Source organism: Sus scrofa, chromosome 1 (genome assembly GCF_054392235.1).
Source record: "Sus scrofa isolate SSC_HxYL_T2T_F1_AM1 chromosome 1, Sscrofa_HxYL_maternal_Yorkshire_Landrace_v2.0, whole genome shotgun sequence".
In the NCBI taxonomy this organism is placed as follows: Eukaryota; Metazoa; Chordata; class Mammalia; order Artiodactyla; family Suidae; genus Sus; species Sus scrofa.
The window spans coordinates 158,631,861-158,656,739 of NC_139383.1; the positions used below are offsets into that span (position 1 = coordinate 158,631,861).

The 24,879-nt window shown below is 44.9% G+C and overlaps 1 long non-coding RNA gene across 4 annotated transcripts in view; it reads right to left on the reverse strand.

The window, feature by feature from the left end:
- Positions 1-22,162, reverse strand: part of LOC106509046 (uncharacterized) — a 46,348-nt gene extending 24,186 nt beyond the window's left edge. For 3 of the 4 annotated variants that reach the window (XR_014840844.1, XR_014840842.1, XR_001306261.3), the window contains exons 1-3: positions 21,839-22,162; positions 4,467-5,088; positions 3,927-4,231 (exon numbers count right to left, since the gene is read on the reverse strand). This is a non-coding gene — a long non-coding RNA (uncharacterized LOC106509046). The remainder of the gene's footprint in view (positions 1-3,926; positions 4,232-4,466; positions 5,089-21,838) is intronic. The other variant, XR_014840846.1, reaches the window with a different exon arrangement.
- Positions 22,163-24,879: the final 2,717 nt, after the last annotated feature.

A 24,879-nucleotide genomic window follows, 5' to 3' on the forward strand; every position in this document is an offset into this window, starting at 1 on the left:
GGCACATAAAAGTTCCTAGACTAGGGGTCAAATCAGAGCTGTAGCTGCCAGCCTACACCACAGCCACAGCAACGTGGGATCCAAGTCGCTTCTGCAACCTGCACCACAACTCACGGCAACACTGGATCCTTAACCCACTGAGCAAGGCCAGGGATCGAACCTGCATCCTCATGGATACCAGTTGAGTTTGTTAACCACTGAGCCATGAGGGTAGGAACTCCTAACCTACCCTCTTCTGATCATGTCCTCTTGTTAAACATGGACAACCAGAGACAGCCAGATGTTTTGGGAAATATTCCAGCATGAAAGGCAGAAACAAAACAGAGAGAAAAAAGAACCCTGAGGAGAGAAAAGACAGTGTAGGGAGCTGAAGAAAGTTTCAAGGCCTATTTCTTTAATCGGTGTCCTCGGTGGTGATAAAGACAGGGCCCAGGATTTCCCCAGAAGAAAGAGAAGGTGGAAAAAAACACCAGTGACTTTTAAAAAGTTCAGAGCTCAGAATGACATCGAACTTGTCAAAAGCAAAGTTAGATGCTAGAGAATGACTGACCAATGTCCTGACAATTCTCAAGAGAAACAATTTCAACTGATTGCCTTGGGCGTCTGGCTGGGGTGGAGGTGGGTGTGCTGCGGGCCCCAGGCTGAGCTTTGGGTGGGGGAGAGCACCTGCCATCTCCTGGTCCACAGGGAGTCCGGGGAGTCCATCAGCTGCGGGTGAGGAGGGGCCCGCAGAGGGGAACAGCTGGAAGCCCTAGGAAGGTCTCAGTTCTACACCCATGACCCTCCTTCTCCAGTCTCAGCTGGGGATCTCCTTTCTCTGATGGCACAGCTAAAGGCATTTGCTCTCCTGCCACCACTGAACTCACCCCAGAAGGACTGGTGTTGCTTGGTTTTACATTTGTATATTAACAATTAACATCTCTCTCTGAAGTAACATAACAACATCACCAAGTGGGGAGCTTGAGGATCGCTTTTCACAGGAATACAAAAATCTATTTCAAGTGCAAAAAAAAAAAAAAGTAAGAAAGAAAAAGGGAAGATCCTACCAGAACTCCAGAAGTACTTATGGCATAGCCACAGCAACGTGGGATCCAAGCAGCATCTGCAGTCTACACCACAGCTCACGGCAATGATCCTTAACCCACTGAGCAAGGCCAGGGATTGAACCCGCATTCCCATGGATCCTAGTTGGGTTCATTAACCACTGAGCCACGATGGCAACTCCTTTACTGATCTTTTTTTGAAATGAAGGAAGCTACAGGAATTTTATTTTTATTTCATTAAATTTACTTATTTTTAGCCACAATTAAGGCATGTGGAAGTCCCAGGACCAGGGGTCGAACCCCACACCATAGCAGAGACCCAACTGCTGCACCACAAGAGAACGCCCATAGTCAGGATTTTTAAATGACTACAGTAATGATAACTGCAGGATTGCCCTGAATTGCCCCCAACCTGCAGGGAAAAGGGACAGGAGGCCCCCTTTGCAGGATGGAGGAAAGGAGCAACCCGTCTGCCCTCTGTTCCTGAATGTGGAGAAACAACATAGGGCCAGCTTTGCACCCCCAGCTATGGGGGGTTGGGGACAGAAGTCAGACACAAGGCCACCAACGATCCCAGGACAGAGCTCCTGGCCCTCCAGCTTTCTCATTCCGCTGCTCTCAAGTGTCACCTGGGTATTGCTTGTCTGTTCTGTAACCATCTTTCACTTGACTTTGATTTTATTCTTGATGCTTCTCTGTATTTTCTAAATATTCTGAAATGAGAAGCATCTAATTTTCAGTTAGAAAAAAAATCAATGAATCAGCAGGCAAACAAGGCAACACAGAGGCAGTCAGCGAGCTGCCACCAACCTGTGCTGTCGCCCTCCTTCCCTGGGGCACGCCCATTTTCTAGCCCATAAAGTGACAAGAGGGCCCCCCAGTCCTGACCTCTGTGATCTGGGAGCAGCCCGTCTGTGCAGCCAGAGCAGAGGCATCTGCACCCAGGTCCCCAAAGGCCCCCCTCCCCCGCCGCAGTCTAAAGGCTCTGCCCCACCCTCTCCCTCGGGCCCAGGATTCTTGTGTGTTTCACACCTCATCTGCTGTCCCCAGAGAGCTCACAGATTCGAAAGCAACTGCTAACTAGTCATGCTAACTAGCCAGAGAGCAACTGTGTTGCTGATGGTGTGACCCCCTGCCGTTTTAAGGACAAGTTCATTCTGGAAAGAATGTCCAGGCCAAAGGATGTCACCATGAGGGTGGTGTCCTCATCCATGGGGTTGGCTGCCATTGGGTCACTTGGATGTCTCCAGGCAAGCAGTCCCTTGGATGCAGAACCTTCCACTAAGCAAGTCTTTTGTCCCTAAATATTTTCAATCCTACTTTTAAATCTGAAACGTGGAATGAAATTATTTTATCATTTCTGAGACTGTCGTTTGTGTTCATAAGGACCTGGAGAGAAACACCTAATTTATTCCATAGGTCATAACTGCTCACAATTCTCTGGGCATCTCCTCTCCTCTCCTCACTGACTGTGCCCAACCCTCCTACCTGGTCACATCACAGGCTCAGCGGGAAAAGCCTGTAGACTAAATTGAGCTACCTTAAGGTACCATAGTCCTTGATGTGGCTACATCAGTGGATCGTTAGTCACCGCTTTGCCTATAAATGGGCAGGACTGGAACTGCCCATTCCACTAGTAGGGCTTGAAGCAAACACTACAGGTGTGTGCTGGGAGGCTGGCTTTAAATATACTGAAGACAGTGGGACTAACTTCTGAAGGCTGTTGTCTGAGTAATCTCATCTGTAAATGAGATTTTCAGGCAGGTAGTTCAGTGAGATGGTGAGCTCCCTGTCGTGCACCGGCATCCCAGCCCTAGTAGGACTAGAACCAGCCTCTGGGGTAGGTCTCCCCCTGTGGGTTAAGCTAATTCAGCGGTACTCATCAGCAGGCAATGTTTTGTATTTATTTAGGGATTGGTTTTCACATGAAGTTAAACCTTTTTCCAAATACAAAAGATGAATACCTGTTTAAAGAATTGTTTAAACTTATAACAAAATACACAGCAATATCTGGAAATGAACTAGGTTAGCAAACATTTCTAGTGTTTGTATTGTCAATAGCATTTTTATATGGAGAAGAAATAGCATCTATGAAACGCTGTGTTGTGATGAACTGATCACGGAGCATGATACCGCAGGTGTGGTCCTTGGAGAATGTAACAGAGACATCACCCTGTGTTTGGACCCCAGCCGTGGCCACAGCTGACCCCATGGAGGGACCCAGGCCATCAGCACTCTCATCCCACGTTGCTGCCGAGTTACTTGTACCTGCATCAGTACTGGGATCTCAGTGGAGGAAACACGTTACAAGGACTATGATCCCTTTCAGGACAGTTTGTTCCTCTTAGGAGTTAAAAATCCCTCATGAAGGTTCGGATCTGACAAGCTGAGCTCCACAAACCCCGAGAGAGGGTTTTATTGACAACTTGGCTTGGCCAATGCTTCCCTGCACCCCTGAGAGGCAGGACGAGGTCGAATGGCTGGTGTGAGACCCACAGGCTGATGGCTGGGGACAGAAAGAGGGAGGTCTAAGCTGAGGGATCTGGGACTCTGATACCAATGGAAGCAGCATCCTTGGAGAACTTGCTAGAACCCCACACCATACACCTGTGCTAATGCAATTAATAAAGAGGCTGGAGCGCCTGTGTACCATGGGGCCAACAAGGGTATGAGATGTAGGGATGATAGGTACCGCAGAGGGGCTGTGCCTCTCCATTGCGACAGGCCAGAGGGAAGGGCTCGCAGATGCTTGAGGCTCAAGACTGGGCCTACCCAGAGGGCCGGGGGTCCACACTTCTAATTTTGCCATCAGATGTGAAACATCCCCCTCAAATTTCATGGTGAAAAAATAAGCACTGGTTAGGGTGACAGCAGAAGCCTTACCTTGAGTTGTAAAGGTGATTGTTGCTCTGATCCCAGCCCTGTGTCCCACAGAAACGCTAACAGGACCAGATCCATGGTGAACCTTTCCAGAACCAGGGTTCCTGCAGACGCGTGCTGCGACAGATCGCCTCTCCAGACCCAGAAGCGGTTGTTTAAATGTTTCCAAATGTGATTTCCCATTTTAGATAAATTCCTTTCTAATGCTGAGCTGGTTGAAACACAAATGCTTCAAGGTTCTGTAAACAATGTATGCTTTTTGATCTTTCCTTCTTATAAATTAATATATTTCATTGAAGAAAATTCACCTGAGCAAAAAGAATAAATAAATAAGCCCTGTGGTCTCACTGGCCAGGAAGGTGTGTGTGTTACACATGCCTGGTTGAGCGCACAGAGACAGTGTTTTAAAATTCTGGTCTCACTGTGTACAACTGTCATCCTCTACTTTTGTGTTTACGCTTGATTATGAATATTTTAGTAGGTTTTCCCACCCTTTTAGAAACTAACAGAAATTTAACAAAATAATAAATGAATCATCATTACCCTTAGCTACTTGGAAGACATTCCAAACAAGGGTGCCAAGAGTTCCAATCTTTCTCTGAGCCGTTAAAGTTGGTGCCCAGTTATCCCAGACCCAGCAGAAGGACACGGTCACCTGGTTAAGGTCGCCTCCAGGGCACAGGTCACCACGCTGAGGGGAAGCATGTTTTGAGGCCTTGGGAGCGGCTGCTCCCCCTTCCCATCCCTCAGCGCTTCCGGATGGCCATGTCCCGCAAGTGTGTTTTCTGCACGGTGCTTGTGTTTGCTGTTCCGTTCACACACCTTCTTAGGCAGGCCTGCTGCCTGCTGCACCTACAGGGCCAACCGTATCCTTGCTCCAACAGACACATCGGCCATTCCTCCTCATCCTGAGGTCTTTTCCTTGGAAACTCTCATGAATGCTGCATCCACTCTGTGATCTCTGGCCACCTCTTGTGAAAATCACAGGCCAAGGACAAGAGTGGGCGCACAGATGCTCTGCCAACCCCACCCTCCGTGGACAGGGCACAACTTGGGTTCCCAGGTGACACTGAATTCTTCACCTCATTCTCAACATGAGGGTATCACCAGCAGTCCCCGGGCTCTACCCAGGGTCCTGGGCATCTGCAGGGGGAGCATCTGTGAGCTGCAGGAAGGAAAGGATGGGATGAGTTGTCACTGGTTGATGCTAAGAGGGCCTAAAACACAACACATTTTTAAATACGTTTTATTTTATTTAGTTAGTTATTTTTGTCTTTTTAGGGCCACGCCCACGGCATATGGAGGTTCCCAGGCTAGGGGTCTAATCAGAGCTGTTTTTGCTGGCCTACCCCATAGCCATAGCAACGTTAGATCCGAGCCACATCTGTGACCTACACCACAGCTCACAGCAACGCTGGATCCTTAACCCACTGAATGAGGCCATGGATCAAACCTGCAACCTTGTGGTTCCTCATCAGATTTGTTTCTGCTACACCACGTTGGGAACTCCAATACATGTTTTATTTTAAAACAAAACAAAACATGTTACTTTTTAACATTTTTTCCTTTTAGTCCAATCACATAAATTTATGCCCTCATTTTGGGTTGAGGAAGCAGAACCACATTTAAAGCCAGTCAAGATGATGTGTTGGCCAGGGTAGAGAAACAGAACCTACAGGATGTGTGTATGGGGAGAGATTTAAGGAATTGGCTCACATGATTGTGGAGGCCTGGCAGGTCCAAAATCTGTAGGGTGGGACAGCAGGCTAGGGACCCAGGGGAGCCATCAGGTGGCCAAATTTCTTCTTCTCAGAAGGTCAGTCTTTTCCTGTTAAGGGCCTCAACTAATTGGTGAGGCCTCCACATAATGGAGGGTAATCCAATTTACTCAAAGTCTGTTAAACATTGATTTAAATGAAAATCCCATCCAAAGAACATCCTCACGAACATATAGGATAATGTCTGACCACATAGCTGGGCACCATGGCCCAGCAAGGCTGACACATAAAATGAACTATCACAATATGCTTGAGAGCTTCTTAAATCATAACTTCTGTGCTTTTCAAAAAGTGGCCTCTAACCCAGTTTCCAGGGACATGCAGCTAAGCCCGAACACTGCGGGCGCACCTCAGGCCCCACCAGCCCTTCCCAAGAACCCTTGGAAACCTAATCTCTGGACCACCCTCATTCCCCATCTTTAGTTCTGCCTCAGAGAGACCATGGCAAACACTTTTATCACTTACTTTAATTTCTTTATGTAGTCACCTGATGGTTGACCATGCTTTATCAATTCCCTTTTAAATCTCTTAAAATGTGTCTCCCTCTTTCTATTCCTCTGCTCTTGCACCCATGTGGACCCTCAGCACCTGGGGTCTCTCCTGCTATGTACACTAATGTCCACTCTGCCTGCTCCAACATAACCTGCCCAGGACAGAGCTATCATCTAAAATATCCATGCGAACATGTCACTATCCTGTTGAACACCTTCCATTAGTTCAGAGCCTTCCAGCTCTGAACTTCTCAGCATTGTCCATACTCCAGTCTTTTCTTGCACATTCCAAATGTGTCTTACACCCCATTGTAGGTTCAGTTGTATCCCCCTAAAAAGACATGTTGGCACCCTAACTACCAGGACCTGAGGATGTGACTTATTTGGAGGGAGGGTCTTTAATAGGTCATCAAGTTTAAATGAGATCATCAGGGGGAGCCCTACTCCAACAGACTGGTGTTCTTACAGAAATGGGAAGTGTGGACAGGGAGAAAGACATCCACAGAGGGAAGATGAGGAAGAAGGCAGAGATCAGGGTCACCCATCTCTAAGCCAAGAGTCATCGGAGATGATCAGGAAACCACCAGTGGCTAAGATGCAAGACACAGACTGTCTTTCACAGCCTCAGAAGAAAATGGCCCTGCCAACACCTTAATCTTGTAATTCCAGCCACCAGGACCGGGAGAGAACAGACTTGTTGGGTAAGCACCTAGTCTGTGTTCTTGGTTACTGCAGCCACAGCAAAAGAAAACTCCCCATTCTGGCAGACTTTCCATTTCTCAAATGCCCGCACAGTGTCATGGCTCCAGGACAGTGATCATGTCACTTTCTGGGCTTGGATATCCTTTTCTTCCTTGACCTTCCAGCAAATCCCTACTCTTTCAGCCTCAATTCCCAGCCTGCAATTCTCTTGCAGGGCTGAGAACTTTAAGCTCTTTGCCCACCCGCCAATGTCAGGCTGACCTCTGCCAAGGCACAGAGGAGGTGGGCTGCTGGGTCAGATGTCCAGGCTGCTGTATCACCAGCAACCCAGCTGTGCTCTGCTGCTCCTCCCTTTCTCCAAATGGACAGTAAGTGGACTTGGCCCCTGCCAGTTCTGTCCCTCCATGTGTGCCTAAAGCTGCTGCCCGTCTTAACCACAGGACTCTGGCAAGATGACAAGACTTGGATTTCGATGCTCGTGGAAGGTGGGATCCTCATCTCCTCAAAGGGGCTACTGTGAGTGGCTAAGAACACAGATCTCAGAAGACCAAAACTGAATGCTAGAAAATGACAGCGTATCTGAAATTATGACTGTGTCAGAAATTACGGGCTATCCAGCCACAGTGCCCATAAGAAAGTTCAGCCTGGGATGCTGGCCTGGGAGCACCCCGTCCTAAGCAGCAGGAGGTGTGAGCAGCTGACTGCTCACTTTCTGTCCTGCCTGGTTTCTTCTGCAGCAGTTAAGAATGGTCCAGACTTACTACCACCGGAACAGAAACAAGACAGCAACAGTAATAGTTATTATTGTTCACATTAATTTTACAACTATTTGCAAGTTGCGTCAACCATAAAATGGTAATCACTTGATTAATATGAAGAAAAAGTTCCAAAGTAAAGAAAAAGACACTGACATTGTATTGAAAGGAAAGGGATCTGTCTTCCAAAGAGATGATTTTAAGTTTTGATGTTTAAGTACTGCTCTCTCACTTCAACTTGAAATGTCACAGGCTGTAAACGCTGCCAGTGGTTTGGCTCTGATGCCTTGAGAAGTTTGAGGACAGAACTTAGGCAGCGGGAAGAAAATGAAGGTGGTGAGTCAGTGGTGAGTCACTCTGTGCAGCTCCTTACACACCCTCAGGGCCAGCAGTCAACTGGCTTTTTCCACCCTGCTTCTTTTTTCCTAAGTGACCTTAGCATGAATCACGGCGGGTGGTCTGCATTCAGACAAAGGAACTCTTGGTCACAATGAACAAAACATTTCTTTAACTTCTCAAAAGACCCTTTAAAATATGTGGCAGGCATTTAATTTGGATGTTTGTTGGTTCCCAGCGGTGCCACTTTCCTCCTAGGGAGGTCTGCAACCCAGAAGGGATCAGGGAAGGGCTTGTGCCTCAGCTGAGGACGGGCAGGCAGAGTGCTCCAGCAACGTACTTGTGTACTGGGGGGACCTAAGCAAGAGGGCTGCACCTGCAGCCTCATACTCTGCTTGGGAGCCTTGTGTCCTAGGCTGGGCAGTGCTCTCCCAAATGCACACCCCCAGGACCTCAGCACACGACCTTACTTGGAAATAGGATCTCAGATACATCAAGTGAAGATGAGGCCCCTCTGGGCTAGGATAAGCCCTAATGCAAAGGCTGGTGTCCTCATATGCAGGGAATGTAGACAGACACACAGGGTCCGAGGGAAGGGGGAGGCAGAGACAGCAGTGATGTATCCGAAAGACAAGGACACTGAGGATGGCCCACAGCGCCCAGAAGCTGGAAGCAGCAGAAAGGACCCTCCCCAGAGACTCTGCAGAACCATGGCCCTGCTGCTGCCTTGTTTTGGGGCTTCAGCCATCAGAACTGAGAGGTTAAATGTTTGTTGTTTCATGCCACCAAGTCTGTGCAATTTGTTGCAACAGCTGTAGAAAATGAGTCCACGCTGTGACCTTTGTTCCAGAGGCCTCGAGGCCACTGGGTCTTTCTAAGAGGCTGATGGGGCAGGCACCTCACTTTGAGGGCTGCCTCGCAGCAGCCTGGGGAGCCGCTGCCGGCCCGGGAACAGGTGGTCACACTGCTTCTGGCTCACAGCAAAATGGTTAATAAAGCACTAACTCAGGAGGAGCTCAAGGGACATCCAAAAAGGTTGTTTGCATCCATTTTAAAGATCAATATGATTTTTTTTTCCCTGAAGATTTGAGGGGTGTCACGAAACATGTTTCTACAATATTTTCTCAGTCTCTTTGCTGAAAACTCCATCTTGTCCTGCTTTACTTTATCCCATCTTCCTGCTTGAAAAACCGTCCCAGTGCTGGTGAATGACTTAAGCTTAAGAACAAAGACCTAAAGGCATAAGTTATTCATAGGGTCAGCTGAATGAAGACATAATGCATTGGTCTAGGTACCGGACCTGTGCAGATAGGCACGCCATTTGCACAAGCATGATATGTCCTCTAAAGAATAAGAGGAAGATGAGCCTCATGGCCCCAAGGTGTTTATGAGGGGTCGTTAGCAGGATATGCATTAGCAAGGAGAATCAAGGTGCAAACCTAGGCACTCCGGGTTGCTGCAGATAGGCACACCATCTGCAGAAGCACAATGGTGATTCTCTAGAATGCTATGCATAGATAGCTGATGCCAAGCTTCCTCAATGCTAATGATTATTAAATGCCTAAAGGTCAGAATAAAAGCTTAATCAGCAACCAGCTATGTGACTTAAAATAACTTTAAGGAGTTCCCATCGTGGCGCATTGGTTGACGAATCCGGCTAGGAACCATGAGGTTGCGGGTTCGATCCCTGCCCTTGCTCAGTGGGCCGACGATCCAGCGTTGCTGTGAGCCATGGTGTAGGTTGCAGACGCGGCGCAGATCCCACGTTGCTGTGGCTCTGGTGTAGGCCGGCAGCTACAGCTCTGATTAGACCCCTAGCCTGGGAACCTCCATATGCTGTGGGAGCAGCCCAAGTAATGGCAAAAAGTCCTCTACTTAAAAGAGACACGTGCACCCGCATGTTCATTGCAGCACTATTCACAATAGCCAGGACATGGAAACAACCCAAATGTCCTTCGACAGATGATTGGATTCAGAAGATGTGGTATATATACACAATGGAATACTATTCAGCCATAAAAAAGGATGACATAATGCCATTTGCAGCAACATGGATGGAACTAGAGAATCTCATCCTGAGTGAAATGAGCCAGAAAGACAAAGACAAATACCATATGATATCACTTATAACTGGAATCTAATATCCAGCACAAATGAACATCTCCTCAGAAAAGAAAATCATGGACTTGGAGAAGAGACTTGTGGCTGCCTGATGGGAGCTTGGGCTTATCAGACACAACTTAGAATAGATTTACAAGGAGATCCTTCTGAATAGCATTGAGAACTTTGTCTAGATACTCATGTTGCAACAGAAGAAAGGGTGGGGGAAAAATGTAATTGTAATGTATACATGTAAGGATAACCTGACCCCCTTGCTGTACAGTGGGAAAATAAAAAATATATATATAAAAAAAGAAAAGAAATGGCAAAAAGACAAAAAAAAAAAATTAAATGAAATGAAAATAACTTTAAAAAGCCTATATCCTGCACCTACAACCCCGTCCTCACTTGACATAATCCTCAAGAGCACAATAAAAACAAGTGTGGTTTCTTGAGGGGGTGCCCTTTGTCCCTGAGACCTTGAGTCCCCCAGTTCCCACCTTTACTTAAGATAAATGTCTCTGTGTCTTGTTTCATGTTAACTTTTTTCCTTAAGTTTCACAGCACCCGTTCTTCAGCCCCATCCTGCTGAGCTGGTCTCGGCAGAGGGGGAAAGTGGAAGTAAACTTTACCAGATCTTCTCAACTGCAGCAGGGTAACTGGTCTTAGGACATTAAAAGATACTGAAGTCCCAGGTGCTGCCATCCATCCTGAGTGAGGCCAGGCACCCAGGGCTGCGAATACATCAGTGATGGAGGCTTCTGGAAGAACGTAATCCAACACATCCTGGTTCCTGGTGGAGATGAAGTGATTCCCTCTCAAAGTGAAGAAACACACAGCAGGCTTAGCGGAGGGTTCGGCCTCTCCTGTCAGAGAAGTGTTTCCTTTCAGAAGTGTTCCCTTGGCAGAAGGGTGTGGCAGGACTCACAAATGAGAAACCTGCAGGTCGAGGTCTTGGTAAAAAGTCAGCTCTGGGCTGAGAGTGAGTGACAACTGCACAGGGATGACTTTCAAATCCAAATACATGTAATGCTTTAGAGTAAACCCTCCAAACTGACCTCAGACCTTTATTTGCCTCCCAGACAGTTTCAACAAGAGCCACGCTGGATCTCGGGGATTAGTGTAGATTTCAACAAAACCCCAATGGCATACATGTTTGGATTGTGTAGTAAATTACCACTGGATGCAGGTTCAAGAAGAGAACATCCCAGAAGCACACCAATAGCCCTTCATGTGTCTTTTCCATAAACCACCTTGGCCTTCCTGCTGGGTCCTCCAGTGGCCTGGGAGAAGTCACGTCACTCCTGCTCACAGTGAGAACTGAGGCTCAGGGGGCTGGTGACAGTAACTGTGCTGTCTGTTTGGCTTTTCGGTCCTCCCTCTACAGGCACCATCACACTCTTCTTCTTAAGGCTGAAGCTGCACACGGTGCCAGGGGGACACCCCTCACCTCTCTTTCCCTGCCTGGGACACAGACGGGAGCCGCTGGTGTGACTGCTCTTCTGCTGTCAACGGTGCCCCCACAAATGGCACTTTCCTTCACCTGAAAAGTGAAGGGGGATAAGAGCCATTTGGGTTCTCTCTGCTGTTTGCTGCTGTCTCAAGACAACTCTGCAGAACTGACTGGGGATGGACTCTCTTGCTGCCGCTGATTCTGACTCAAGTATCACTCATCAGAGGCACGTCGTGCACCTTGGGTGCAGCTCATCACCCTCACGGACTGGGCCATGAGACCACTGACCCTTCACCATACCCTTAACTCCCCTCAAAGCACAACCACTGCAGGGTTGAAGCCGCTCCTGTTAGCATGTTTCCACGACCTGCTTCTTTCACAGCTGCCTTTCTCTTCCCAATTTCACTGCTGTTGTGTTTTCTCCTCATTTAAAAGCATTCCAAAGAGGTTCTTTCTCCTCCCCCTCCCTACAAAGGCTTCGGCCCCACTTTCAGCACTTTTTATAGCTTGACCTACTCTCTTCTCAGAGGGCATTCCTGAGACTCCCCTCCCTAGACCCCCCAAGAAAACTACAGAGGAAACGGAAACCTTCCCACCCCTTCCAAGTACCCTTTGGGTAAAGGCACCACAGGCTTGGCCCCCACACTGGGGGTCCCAGTCACCTCAGCCTCCAGGCTCCTCTCTCTCAACCCACATCCTGCACCCTCCCAACCTTCCTGCCTGGACACATTCCCTCACACTCCTTTACAGCATCCTTCTCTTAAACAAACCCACTCCCACTTTCTGACTCAGTGGGGTCCTGGGTGATCCAGCAAACTGGCCCCCTTGGCCCCTCAGGATTTCTGATAAGGACTTTGGTAATGACCCCAGGCACTGGCTGCTAAGCCCTTTCTAGGCTCCATTATATGAGCTTACATCAAACATAAAAGGCCCAAATACACTAGTTAAAAGGCAGAGACCAACAGAGTGAAGTAAATACTCATGACCCAACCACATGCAAGGGCATTATGCTGCTTAAAAGCACAATGTCAAAAATTCACATAATATGATCCCATTTACTTAACATTCCTTCAGTAACAATCATACAGAGATGGTGAACAGATTCCTGGCTGCCCGGGTTTAGAAGTAGTGTGGAGCAGGGACACAGGTATGACTCTAGAGGAAGAGTGAGAGGCCTCTATAAAGAGACAGACTGTATCTTGATTGACTGTGCTGGTGGTTACATGAAAACATACATGTGTGATAAAGTGGGTTAGAACTACACACACTGTACATGTTAGTTTGCTGGTGTTGACACTGTCCCATAGTTACATATGAAGTAACAACCTGAGAAAACAGTGATGGCCACACCTCTCTGTACCATCTTTTCAACTTTCTATAAATCACATGGCTTAAAAATAAAAATCTTAAAAATGGTACAGAATTTTAAAAATTTATTTTATGTCTGCATCCAAGGCACATGGAAGTTCCTGGGCCGGGACTGAATCTGAGCCAAGTTGCACCAAATCTTTTAACCTACTGCACTGGGCCAGGGAGCAAATCTGTACCTTTGCAGTGACCCAAGCCGCTGCAGTCAGATTCTTAACCCGTGGTGCCACAGCAGGAACTCATGACACTACAGAATTTTATATATGGTATGAGTTCAAACACAGAAACAACTGTATCTGGATAGAAGATAAGAAATAAATGCATTTTTTAAACATAAACGTTGATGACACAGCCTCCCATTATGGCATCAACATTAGGGTATTACAGTTTTCTGTGGCATCATTATTCAGCATAAATGGAATGTTTCCTTCTCATAAGATAAAACCTGGGAGTTGCCATTGTGGTGCAGCAGAAATGAACCCAACTAGTATCCATGAGGATGCAGGTTCAATCCCTGGCCTTGCTCAGTGGGTCAGCGATCAGGTGTTACCATGAGCTGTGGTGTAGGCCACAGACAAGGCTCGGATCCCATGTTGCTGTGTCTGTGGCCATCAGCTGTAGCTCCAATTCAACCCCTAGCCTGGGAACCTCCATGTGCCACAGGTGTGGCCCTAAAAAGCAAAAAAAAAAAAAAAAAAAAAAAAAAAAGATGAAACCTGGCAAGAAAATGTGAGTTACTAGTAAGCAGTGATGTTTATGTTTTATTTTGGTGTAATGCTTTTGTATTCCACTTCATAAACCAAAAACTTATCCTTATGGTAAGGCATGCTGTGGGGGCACCACTGGACTCGTACAGAAATACATTTCTTGTCTGGTACAGATCAGGTTCTGAAGAAGTGGTGTTGTAGTCAGATACAAAGTAGGTCAAATTTACCCAGCAGGTTAGAACTCCACAGGGTCAAGAAATACTTCAACTGAATTTGTTTCTTACAGGAAAAAGTATTACTAGTACATCTTGGGGGATGCGAAGTTTCAGATTTTCCAGGAGAAGTAGTTTTTTCCTTGAGCCACATAGTTCTTTTCTGGATTATATGATTAAGGGATGTACTGTATTACAGTTGACAATGTGGGCTCAGCCTAATTCTCAGGCCAGTGTCTTAATGGCATTCATACTAAGTATTGCTCGAATGCACTATTTTTTCCATACTGTTTTTTTCATAATTGTTACTTTCTTCTACTTTAGAAGAAGAATTTTTCATAATTGTTACTTTCTTCTACTTTAGAAGATGAGGGGACTAATCTAAGGGTTCCGTGATCCAACATTTGCAGGACAACTCCTCCCCATGCCAGCAAAGATGCTTGTAAGTTTTAATTCCAATTTTGCATGGAGGTCTGATTCTGGCTGTTACATATTTTCAGCAGCATGAGCAAGTAACCTAATTATTTTATCTACAAATAAACTACCAATACATTGAGCGTCTAATCATTGGTCAACACCTGTTCTTCTGGCAAAACTTGTCCAGTGCACTTAACTCTTGGTCCACAGGTGTCTCAGCTACAGCATAGCCACAGCATTGGTCAGACCCAATTCTGCTCTGCAAATAAAACCTCTGAAATGCTACATTTTGAATTTTATAAAACCTCACAATAATGTTAACACTTCTATGTGGGATCACCCTCTGGAAGGTGCCAGCCATTTACTTTAAAGAGCTTTCCACTTAAATAAAAAACCTGTGAGTCATGGTCTTTCACCCTGAATCCTGGGGAGGCTATCTCATTCCTGCCCTACCTCTTGTGGTGCCTGAAGGCTAGCTTCCACCTCAAGCAACACATAGGAATGCTGTGGCTCACACTCACAACACAGCTTCCAATGCTGCAGGCACTGCACTTAAGGGCAAATAATTACCTCACTTAAGGTTCACAAAGTTTCTATGGAATAAGAACCATTTTACCCCTGACTTCTGACCCTTTCATGAAGCAAGTTTTCGAAGGATTAACTAATTTTCTTAGAGGTATACAGCTATAATGGGAGTTCCTATTGTGGCTCAACAGTAACATAAACCCAGCCACTATCCATGAGGATGCAGGTTCGATCCCTGGCCCTGATCAGTAGGTTAAGGATCCAGAGTTTCTATGAGCTGTGGTGTAGGTTGCAGACGTGCCTCAGATCTGGTGTTGCTATGGCTGTGGTATAGGCTGGCAGCTATAGCTCCAATTCAATCCTTAGCCTGGGAACTTCCATATGCTTTGGTGCTGCCGAGAAGAAGAAGAAGGAGTAGGAGGAGGAGAAGGAGACGAAGAAGACGAAGACGAAGAAAAAGACGATGACGAAGAAGAAGGAGACGAAGAAGACAAAGACGAAGAAGAAGACGAAGACGACGAAGAAGACAAAGACGAAGAAGACGAAGAAGAAGACAACAAAGAAGATGACGAAGACGACGAAGACGAAGAAGAAGATGACGAAGAAGAAGATGACGAAGAAGAAGACGAAGAAGACGAAGACGACGAAGAAGAAGATGAAGAAGACGACGAAGAAGACGACAAAGAAGATGAAGAAGACAAAGACGAAGACAACGAAGACAACGAAGAAGACGACGACGATGACGAAGAAGAAGAAGCATATAGCTATCAAGTGGATTTACATCTTAGATTAGATCTGCTGAGCACCTCAATGAGTAACGACTTCTGTAGAATTGGCCAGTTTTGGCCAGTGAACACCCTCTGAGGACCCATGTGATGGTGAACTACTCTTCCCTCTCACCTCCATACACCCCCACCCCACTGCCCACCAGTGGGGTTAAATGTCATAGATCTTGACCTCATAGAATGGAAGGGCTTTCAGAAACACAGAGGAAATAGGAAGAACAGGCCCTAGATTCTATTTTCATTTTCCTTGACTCTACAACAAAGGACCCATTTCTTTGTCTACTATGTTGCATCTCTGTTGCATGGGTGGCAAAGACCATGTGCTATTTTTTCTTTTTTTTTTTTTTCTTTTTGGCCACACTAGTGTGGAAGTTCATTTTGGCATATTTTAGATTCCACATATAAATGATATCATATAGTATTAGTCTTTCTCTTTCTGACTTACCTCCCTTAGTATGAGAATCTGTAGCTGTATTCGTGTTGCTGCAAATGGCATTATTTTGGCTGAAATAGTTGTTTTATTCTTTTTATGGCTGAGTAGTATACATGTACATCTTCTTAATCCATTCATCTGTCAACGGACATTTAGGTTGTTTACATGTCTTGGCTATTGTGACTAATGCCACAATAAACACAGGGATGCATGTATCTTTTTAAATTATAGTTTTATCTGGATATGTGACCAGGAGTGGGATTTCTGGATCACAGGGTAATTCTATTTTAGTTTTCTGAGGAGTATGGCAGTTCCCCTGGTAACTAACTTTCTACTTTCTGTCTCTATGATTTTGACTATTTTAGGGACCTCATGTAAGTGCAACATAAAAAAGATTTGTCCTTTAGTGATCAGCTTATCTCTCACTCAGCATGTTTTCAGAGTTCATCCATGGTGTATCTAGTGACAGAATTTCATTTCTTTTTAAGGCTGAGTAATATTCCACTGAATGGACAGACCATATTTTGTATATCCATTCATCCACTGACAAACATTTGGGTTACTTCCTGTTATGAACATAAGTGTACCTGTTTCAGTACACAACAATACCTGTTTGAATCCTTTCTTTCAAAGATTTTGCACATACACTCAGAAGTGGAATTGCTAGATCATATGGTAATCCTATTTTTAACTTTTTGAGGATCGTTTACACTGTTTTCCACAGTGGCAGTACTATTTTACATTACAACCAGCAATACACATAGGTTCCAATTTCTGTACATTCCCACCAACACTTTTTATTTTTATTTTTATTATCATGGCATCCGAATGGGTATGAAGTGGTACCTCATTTTGGTTTTGAGTTTCATTTCCTTGACAATGAATGATTTCACACTGTTTATGTGCTTGTTGGCCATCTGCATATTTTCTTTGGAGAAATGTCTATTCACGTTCTTTGCCCATTTTTAAAATCAGGTTGTCTTGCCCTTGGGTTAAAGGAGTTTTATATATATACATTTTTTTATATTCTGGATATTAATCCCTTATAAGGTATATAATTTGCAAATATTTTCTCCCATTCTCCAGGTTTTCTTTCCAGTTTTTTTAGTAGTGTCCTTTTTTTGGACAAGTTTTTAATTTTGATCAAGTCTAATTTATCTTTTCTCTTTTATTGCTTATGCTTTTGGTGTCACATCTAAGAATCAACTGCCAAATCCAAAGTCATGAATATTTACTCCTATATTTTCTTCAAGAGATTTATGGTTTAGCCTTTATATTTAGATCATTGAGTCGCTTTGAGTTAATTTTGTATATGGTGGGAAGTAGGAGTCTAAATTCATTCTTTTGCATGTGGATATCCAGTTGTCCCTGGACCTTTTTTCTGAAGAGACCTTTTTTCTCCATTGAACAATCTTGGCACCCTTGATGAAAAGCACTTGGTCACAGATATGTGCTTATTTCTGGATTCCTAAGCCCATTAAGTTGATCAATATGTCCATCCTTATACCAATACCACACTGTTTTGATTACTGTTGCTTTGTAGTAGGTTTTGAAGTAATAAAATGTGAGTCCTCCAGCTTTGCTCCTCTTTTTCAAGGTTGCCTTAGCTCTTCAGGATCCTTTGCAATGCTGCTGGAATCCTATTAGGGACTGCATTTGAATTTGTATTTAGTTTGTCATCTTAATAATATGGGTCTTTCAATCCATGATATGCAATCTACTTCAATTTATTTAAGTCTTCCTCAATTTCTTTCTGCAATGTTTTGGAGTCTGCAGTGTACAAGTCTATTTTATCCTTGGTTAAATTTATTCTTAATTCTTATATTCTTTTTGATGCTAATTTGTAAATGAAATTGTTTTCTCAAATTATTTTTTGAATTGTTTACTGGTAGTGTATAGAAATACAACTGGTTTCTGTGTGTGGTCTTATACCCTGCAACTGTGATGAATTTGCTTATTATCTGTTAGAGTTTTTCTGTGTTTGTGGATTCTTTAGGGTTTTAAATATAGGATCATGTAATCTGCAGTAGAAACAGTTTTACTTCTTCCTTTCCAATTTGGATATCTTTTAATTCTTTTTTTTCTTGTCTAGTTGCTCTGGCTAGAACTTCCAATATAACACTGAATAGCAGAGAGGAAAACAAGCATCCTTGACTTGTTCCATATCTTCAGGACAAAGCTCTGTCTTTTCAGCTATTAAAAAAAAAAAACTTCATTTTTTCTTTTCTAATTATCTATAATATTCATTAGCACTTTAATCATCTTTGTACCAGCTTTTTACTTATCCAGTGTACAGGTTTTGATTTAGAAAAAGTGTTGTCTTCCTCTTATTCTGGTTTATAAATATTTGTAAACAACGGTCCCATCTCTACTTCCTGAGCCTTGCAGTATGAGATGGCATGCCTCACACAGATCCTGCTCATCATGTGTTATGAACTTGCTGTGACAGAGGCCACAGCAGCAAGTTGGCCCCAGTTCATATTCTAAATAACTAAGTATTGATAAGTGTCATAGTTAAAGAGTTCCACCCATCTGAATACCACCTAATTATTTTCCACCCAAATTTTCATCTCTCAGATCAGTGACATCTTCCAAACACAGATATTTTAGTGAAAAGTTGAGCTATAAATTTAGTCAGTTCTGTTTCTCTTATTCATGCCTTCCAAATTTTCTTTGGCACAAATTGCCAAAATTGCAGTGTTTAGAACATGCTGGGATCTTTTATTGCCTGGCTCTTATCACAAATGTCTGCCCCCAAACATGCTTATGAAGGGCATTCCCAAGGAACAAATTAATGTTGCTCTAACCCTCCCCAGATCTGGTACATCTGTTTTGGATTCCATTGTAATTTTAAAATGTTAGGGTAGGCAATGTTCTGGTGCAGTGAAATTGCCAGGGGACTCCATGAAGCCCCAAACGATGCCAAACAGTTTGAAATAACATGTCAGTGAGCTTGGAAAGACCTACTTTTAGAATATAAATGGAGTGAAAGACACTTCACTCACTCAGAGTCAAGTCCAACAAATGAGGCAAAAAATAACCATCAAAGATTATGAGGGCAATAGAGCATTAGAGAGCTTACAGCCAAGCACCCCCAAGAACTATTAGTATTACAATGAAAAGCTTTATAGGCATTGCATGCCCAGTCTGTGCTGTGTGGTTTGCTAGAAGCTTTGCATACATTATCACAACTTTAAGAGGTGGATATCCTTAACCCTTTCTTACTAATGAGGAAACAGGCTCAGTTATAAATAATTTGTCTGAAGTCACGGACCTATTAGGTTTGGGGATTAGGTTTGGGGTCTTATGGCAACATCTTTCCTCCTTCTCCTATCCCAGGGGTCAGCAAACTAGGTGTGAAGGCAAAATCTAGCCCACCACTGCTTTCTGTAGTTAAACTTTCCAGTTAAACTTTTACTGGAACACAGCCAAGCCTACTCATTCAGTCATGGTGTGTGAGACTTCTGTGCTGTGAGGAAGTTGAATAGTTGAAACAGGCAATGTTGTCCACAAAGCCTAAACTATTTACTATCTGGCCCTTTTCATAAAAACCCTTTGCAGGCCCTGCCCTGTGCAAGGAGACCTGTTTTTACTTCTGAGGTTCTCCTACATTTACCTCGTCCTCATCCAATAGGATTTGTGGAAAAGGCTAATATGTGCAAAGACAGAGGTTCTCTCACCCCAAAAGCAGACAGAAACAGGCTTGAGAGGGTCATTTCTTCATGCAGTTTAGTCACCATCACCGAGGAGCAATTTCTGGTTCACGTGGCACGTCTTCAATTCCCCCAAGGGTGCTGCCCAGTGACCCCAATCTCATCACAGCCACCCTCAGGTGACCTGTCGTCAGGGCCACATTCACAGTGGGAGCAACTAGACTGAAGGCAGGCTCACAGCACTAGGCAATTCTGTCCTGTCATACCTCCCTTTCCACCAATGTCTCCATGACCAGAAAGCATGGCCACCTGCCTTAGACACTCAGGGCCACTCCTGCATCTGGGTGGACAGTGGACTTGAACAGGTAGGGCCTAAACACATGCTTTATTTAAGGGTCACTTGCTCCCTGGCTTTGTTCTGGTAGCAACTCACTGCTGGTGTGTAGGACCATTTACACATGAGTTTGGAGACCAGCAGTCTGGAGATTTATGGCACTTAGTAGTTAGAAGAGGAAGCTGTAAAGTGCCTGACAGAGCAGCTCTAAAAATTAAGACTTCTGCTTCCTGAATCTACAGTCTGAAAATCCTTAAATCCTGCCTCCTGGCTTAGCTTTCCTCTTTCTGCACCAAGCTTATTCACGCAAAATACAGGGGAAAAAAGAACAGGATGAATTTAATGCAATCTTGTTTCAGAACCTTCCTTATTCTTCGTTCTTGAAATGCAGGAGACAACTCCAGTTTCCTGGGAAGTTTATCAAGAAGCCATCTGAGAGGGAAGAAGTCAGGTGTCTGGAGAGCAGTCCAGCACCTTCACAGGCTGTGGACTTGCTTTGTAAGTCTGTTATTTTCACCGGGAGAGATCAAGGGTCATGCTTTGTCTTTGCCATGGATTTGCTGTCTAACTTGGGCCATGTATAAATTCTTTCCATCTTGGTCTTGCACGTTGGAGCACTTAATGGAGGAACTTTTATAAATCAAGGAGCATTAAGTCAAACCTACGACAGACACAGTTCCCTTTCTTTCTTCACCTTTGCCCTTCTCCTCCCCTACACTAACCTTGCAAAGGGCAAAGAAGTAATAAAGCATAAACTGGGGGGTGTAAGGCTCTGACGAGCAAAGGGGCATTTATTGAGAGACATCATTGGCTAGTCAGCTTCATTAATCATTGTCTAACCTGATTTTCTGAAGCACAGAGGACACTGCTGTGGAAGATTGTTATTTTCCGGAGTGGGAGGAAATATTATAGTTTTTGCTGGCTTACTTCTGCTGAGTTGGGCTCCCTCTAGACTTTTTCAGTGTTCAAGGGTGGACATGTAGAAGCAGGTAATTGTCATCTGCCCTTCAGTTCAGACTGATAAATGGGCTCATTGAAAGCAACATGACATCTGAATGGAGAGAAAGTAAAACAGAAAAACCCAAACCACATGCAATACAAATTATTGATATACTGCCTTTGGTGTATCTTGTGGTTCTCTCATTTTGAGTGCATCTGATATTGTGGGAATTCAAAACATTTCAGAGAAGTGATGGCGCTCCTATAAAGCCCAAAGTCATGAAGCTCTGGAAACTGTCCAACTTCCCCCTCCCGACCTGACATTCATCACTTCCTTTCCCTGCCCACGTGTTCTGATACTTCATAACCCAAGGCTTTCCTTCAAAAAAACAGAACCAGAAGAATAAACCTTGGAGTTATAACTCGGATGTGTCTCCACCAGGTGGCAGTGGTGCCTAATTCACACGATCCCGGCTCTGGGGCTAAATTCCATGGTGGGCAGGCCCCCGCCCCCGCCCTTGCCAGGAGTTCATACATCTCGGCACAGGCTTCACAACAGATTTAAGAGGATGAGGCTCCGGAGTGCAGCGACTTGTTTGAAGTCACGGGGCTCACCCGGGGAGATTCAGGATGCAGCCTAGCCTGTAGCTGTGGAGGTTCAGCCTCTGAAGTCCGGCCTGTCCCCTCGCGCACACCTTCTGCCTGGAACCCAAGTTCTCACCAGGAACTCTAGACGGGCTGTGAATCTCGGAACTTGCTCTCCCCTGCCTAAGGGACTCAGTTTCCCGTCCTTTCTGTTTGGTAACAGGACCTGTTGGCACACGACCGTGACCCCCGCTTTCGCAAACAATTAGGTACTAAGTCAGAGGTGAACTCCCCTGTTATTGAACCTAGTCTTACCCTGCACTACTTTCCCCCAGAACTCACCTTAAGCACAAACGCCCACACACCTCCTGTTCCACCCGCATATTTGTCCACACTGGGCTTATCCTAAGAAATGACTCATCCACTTCCTTCTGCGCCTTGGTGCACCGCTTCTCCACCGAGTCGCGGGGCAGGGAGGGCCCCAGGCCAGCTCTGCATCCACCCAATCTACTCGGGCGATCGGGTAGGTCTCTAGCACTCACTGGGTTGAAGTACTGGGCCTCAGCCTCTCGCCTCTGCTCCACGCTCCTCGCACAGCTTGCTGATTGGAGATCGTGGGATGTGACCAACGCCAACCAGTCATGCGGCCGGAGGTCACTTGCTGCTGGGCAGTCACGTGGCTGCAGGCCACTAGTCACGTGGCTTCAGGGAGCACAGTAGATAAGTGTGGCGCTTGCCTCCAATCCCTTCCGAGCAGCAGTCACTTGTTTGCCTTTGTCTCAAAGATTTTTTTCACTCTAGTTTTTCCCAGGAAGCCCAGAGCAGAGACGGGGTGAACAGGGTGATACTGCCCAGCAGGTTCGAATGAGCCGAGGAGTGTGTTAGTGCTATATGTTATAAACAAAGCTTGTTAGTGGCTGGGATGACAGGTACATGAAGGAGGTGTAATGTGAAGGCTGGCAGTACTCTCTGATGTACAGGTGGAGGAGGGCCGTGGGGGAAGGAATGGATTTGTAACTTTAAAAAAGCTAAAGCCCCTCTTGGGGTGGTTCTCTCTTTGCACCACACTTAGTATACACTTTAACCCCTTATTAACCCTCGCTTCACATACAAAATTCAGGTCACATGATGAACCAGGGAGGCATGTCAGGAGGGGATAGCTTTGTGGGGCGGGGCCACATCACGGGGCCATGTGATCTCAGAGGATGGCTCTGGAGGCCAGAACCGAGGGAGCCAACCCAACGATGCCCAGCTCACTCGCTGCTACTAAGTGCTTGGAATCCCATGTTATGTAATGTAGCAACAAGAATATGTTCTGTTTAGGAGTTCCCTTAAACTGCGTACAATAATTTTTTTTTATATATGTTGCCATATTGTAACTGAATACAATGTGAATTTGGTTTTTGTTCTTTTGGTTTTGTGGGTTTTTTTTTTTTTTTTGTAATAAATGTGTTTCTATTCACATACCCTTAAAAAAAAGTTTTTGACGTTCCTGCATTTTGGTGTTCTCAGAGTCTTGGACATCGATTAGCCGCAGGCTTTTCTTAGATTTTCCTTTGCCATCTTACATTGAAAACAATGCCTTAAAAGGGAGCCAGCAGAGATTTGGTAAGACCAGTTTCATCTCAGATTTAACCCCCCTCAAGCAACAGGGGAAGTGGGCCCCCCTTAATGGGCAGAAGCCTGCAGTGTGACTTACTTTAGTAAGTCCAGACTGTCCTTTACCAAAAAGCAATCCATCCTCCTCCTCGAGTTCTGACCACAGCTGTCCTGAGACCACAGCGCATAGTTTGTGAAGTGAAGAGAAAAGAAGACAGCCAGGGTGAATGGCTGTGATCTTATCTAAACATTTCAACTCTGGGCCTTATCAGCTCCAGACCTCCAAGTTCACTGTGCTGCAGAGATGGCTCTTTAAATAGTTTCGCACAGAAGGCGAGATTTTCTAAAAGTAAAGTCCCGTTGAAGAGGACCCAAGCAGGGAAGGAAATTTAAATTCCAGTCCACTAAGCAACCTTTTGAAAAGAAGCCCTCTTTCCCCAGCCTGCTCCTTTTCGGGAGCAGCCTCCTCAAACCTGCTGAAGGCTCCTCTCCCACCTTCTTGCTGGAGGTACTGGATGCCTGGGGTCGGGGTGGAGTCCCATCTATAATCCTGAGAGGGCCCTAGCCATGTGTTCCTAAAATCACACAGTTTTTAAAAGTTGCAAAGTAAGGGCTTTTTTATTTTTAATTGTTTAACTTAGAGTTTCTTCCTCTGCACAAATTGTAACAGTCCCAAGTTCCACAAAACCTGGATCTGAGCCTGCTCTCCTTTAAAAAAAAAAAAAAAAAAAAAAAAAGCGTACAGTTCAGTGAATACACCCCATGATAATTAACTAGGGTACAGGAAGAAACCATTATAATTTCTTTATCTTTCTCTTTTTTTAATCAAATATGTAGCTCAAACTTTACTAACGCTGTGCAGAGTGATCCCTCCTCCTCTCACCCCCCTCTGACAAGCACGGACACCCCTGAAGAGAGAGTGAATGCCCACAGTGTAAGGTGGGAGCAGGAGGTGCTCACTGGCTGTTTTCGTTCAGCATTTGGTGTATGTGTATAGTTTACATGTTCTTTCTCACTATTTGCACTCAAAACACAAGTTGGAGTGAGAACAAAAAAAAAATATGTTTTTAGAGTTCCTTAGTTCCTTAACGCTACAGCAAATTAAGGATCTGGTGTTGCCTCTGGAGCAGCTCAGGTCCCTGCCAAGGCTCAGATTCAATCCTCAGCCCAGCACAATGGGTTAAGGATCCAGCATTGCTGCACTTGTGAAGTAGGTCACAGTTGTGGCTTGGATTGGATCCCTGGCCTGGGAACTTCCACATGCCATGGATGCAGCCAAAATATATATGTATTTTTAAAGTTAAGATGAATAGCTTTAAAATATTGCTTATCTCACCCTTTAACATTTGTGTGTTAATAGTAAATAAAGTGTATTACTACAGTAATTGTACACATCTATGTGGAATCAATAAGTTATTTGAGCTTGTGCTTATTTTTTTTAATCTGATAGAGGTGCACCATCGAAAGTTTGGAAATTATAGCTTTAAAGTATTAACAGTACCATCTCCACGCAGAAGAAACAGAACTGGGGCAGGGAGAGTATAAAATTACTTTTTCATAGATGTGCCTGAATAGTGAATGCAGCTCTGACCCTTAGAGTCTGTTTGGATTCACCAGCCACTCTTAGAATGCAGAGCTGCCCAGGAGAGGGATCACAAGCTGGGTCAGCAGTGGGTCATTCATACCTTAGTATGAATGATTCCAACCACTTCCTTGTCTACAAGCAGTCAGACACCATTGAAGATGAAAGATGAGAAGAATGAAAGAAAAGGAATCAATTTGTT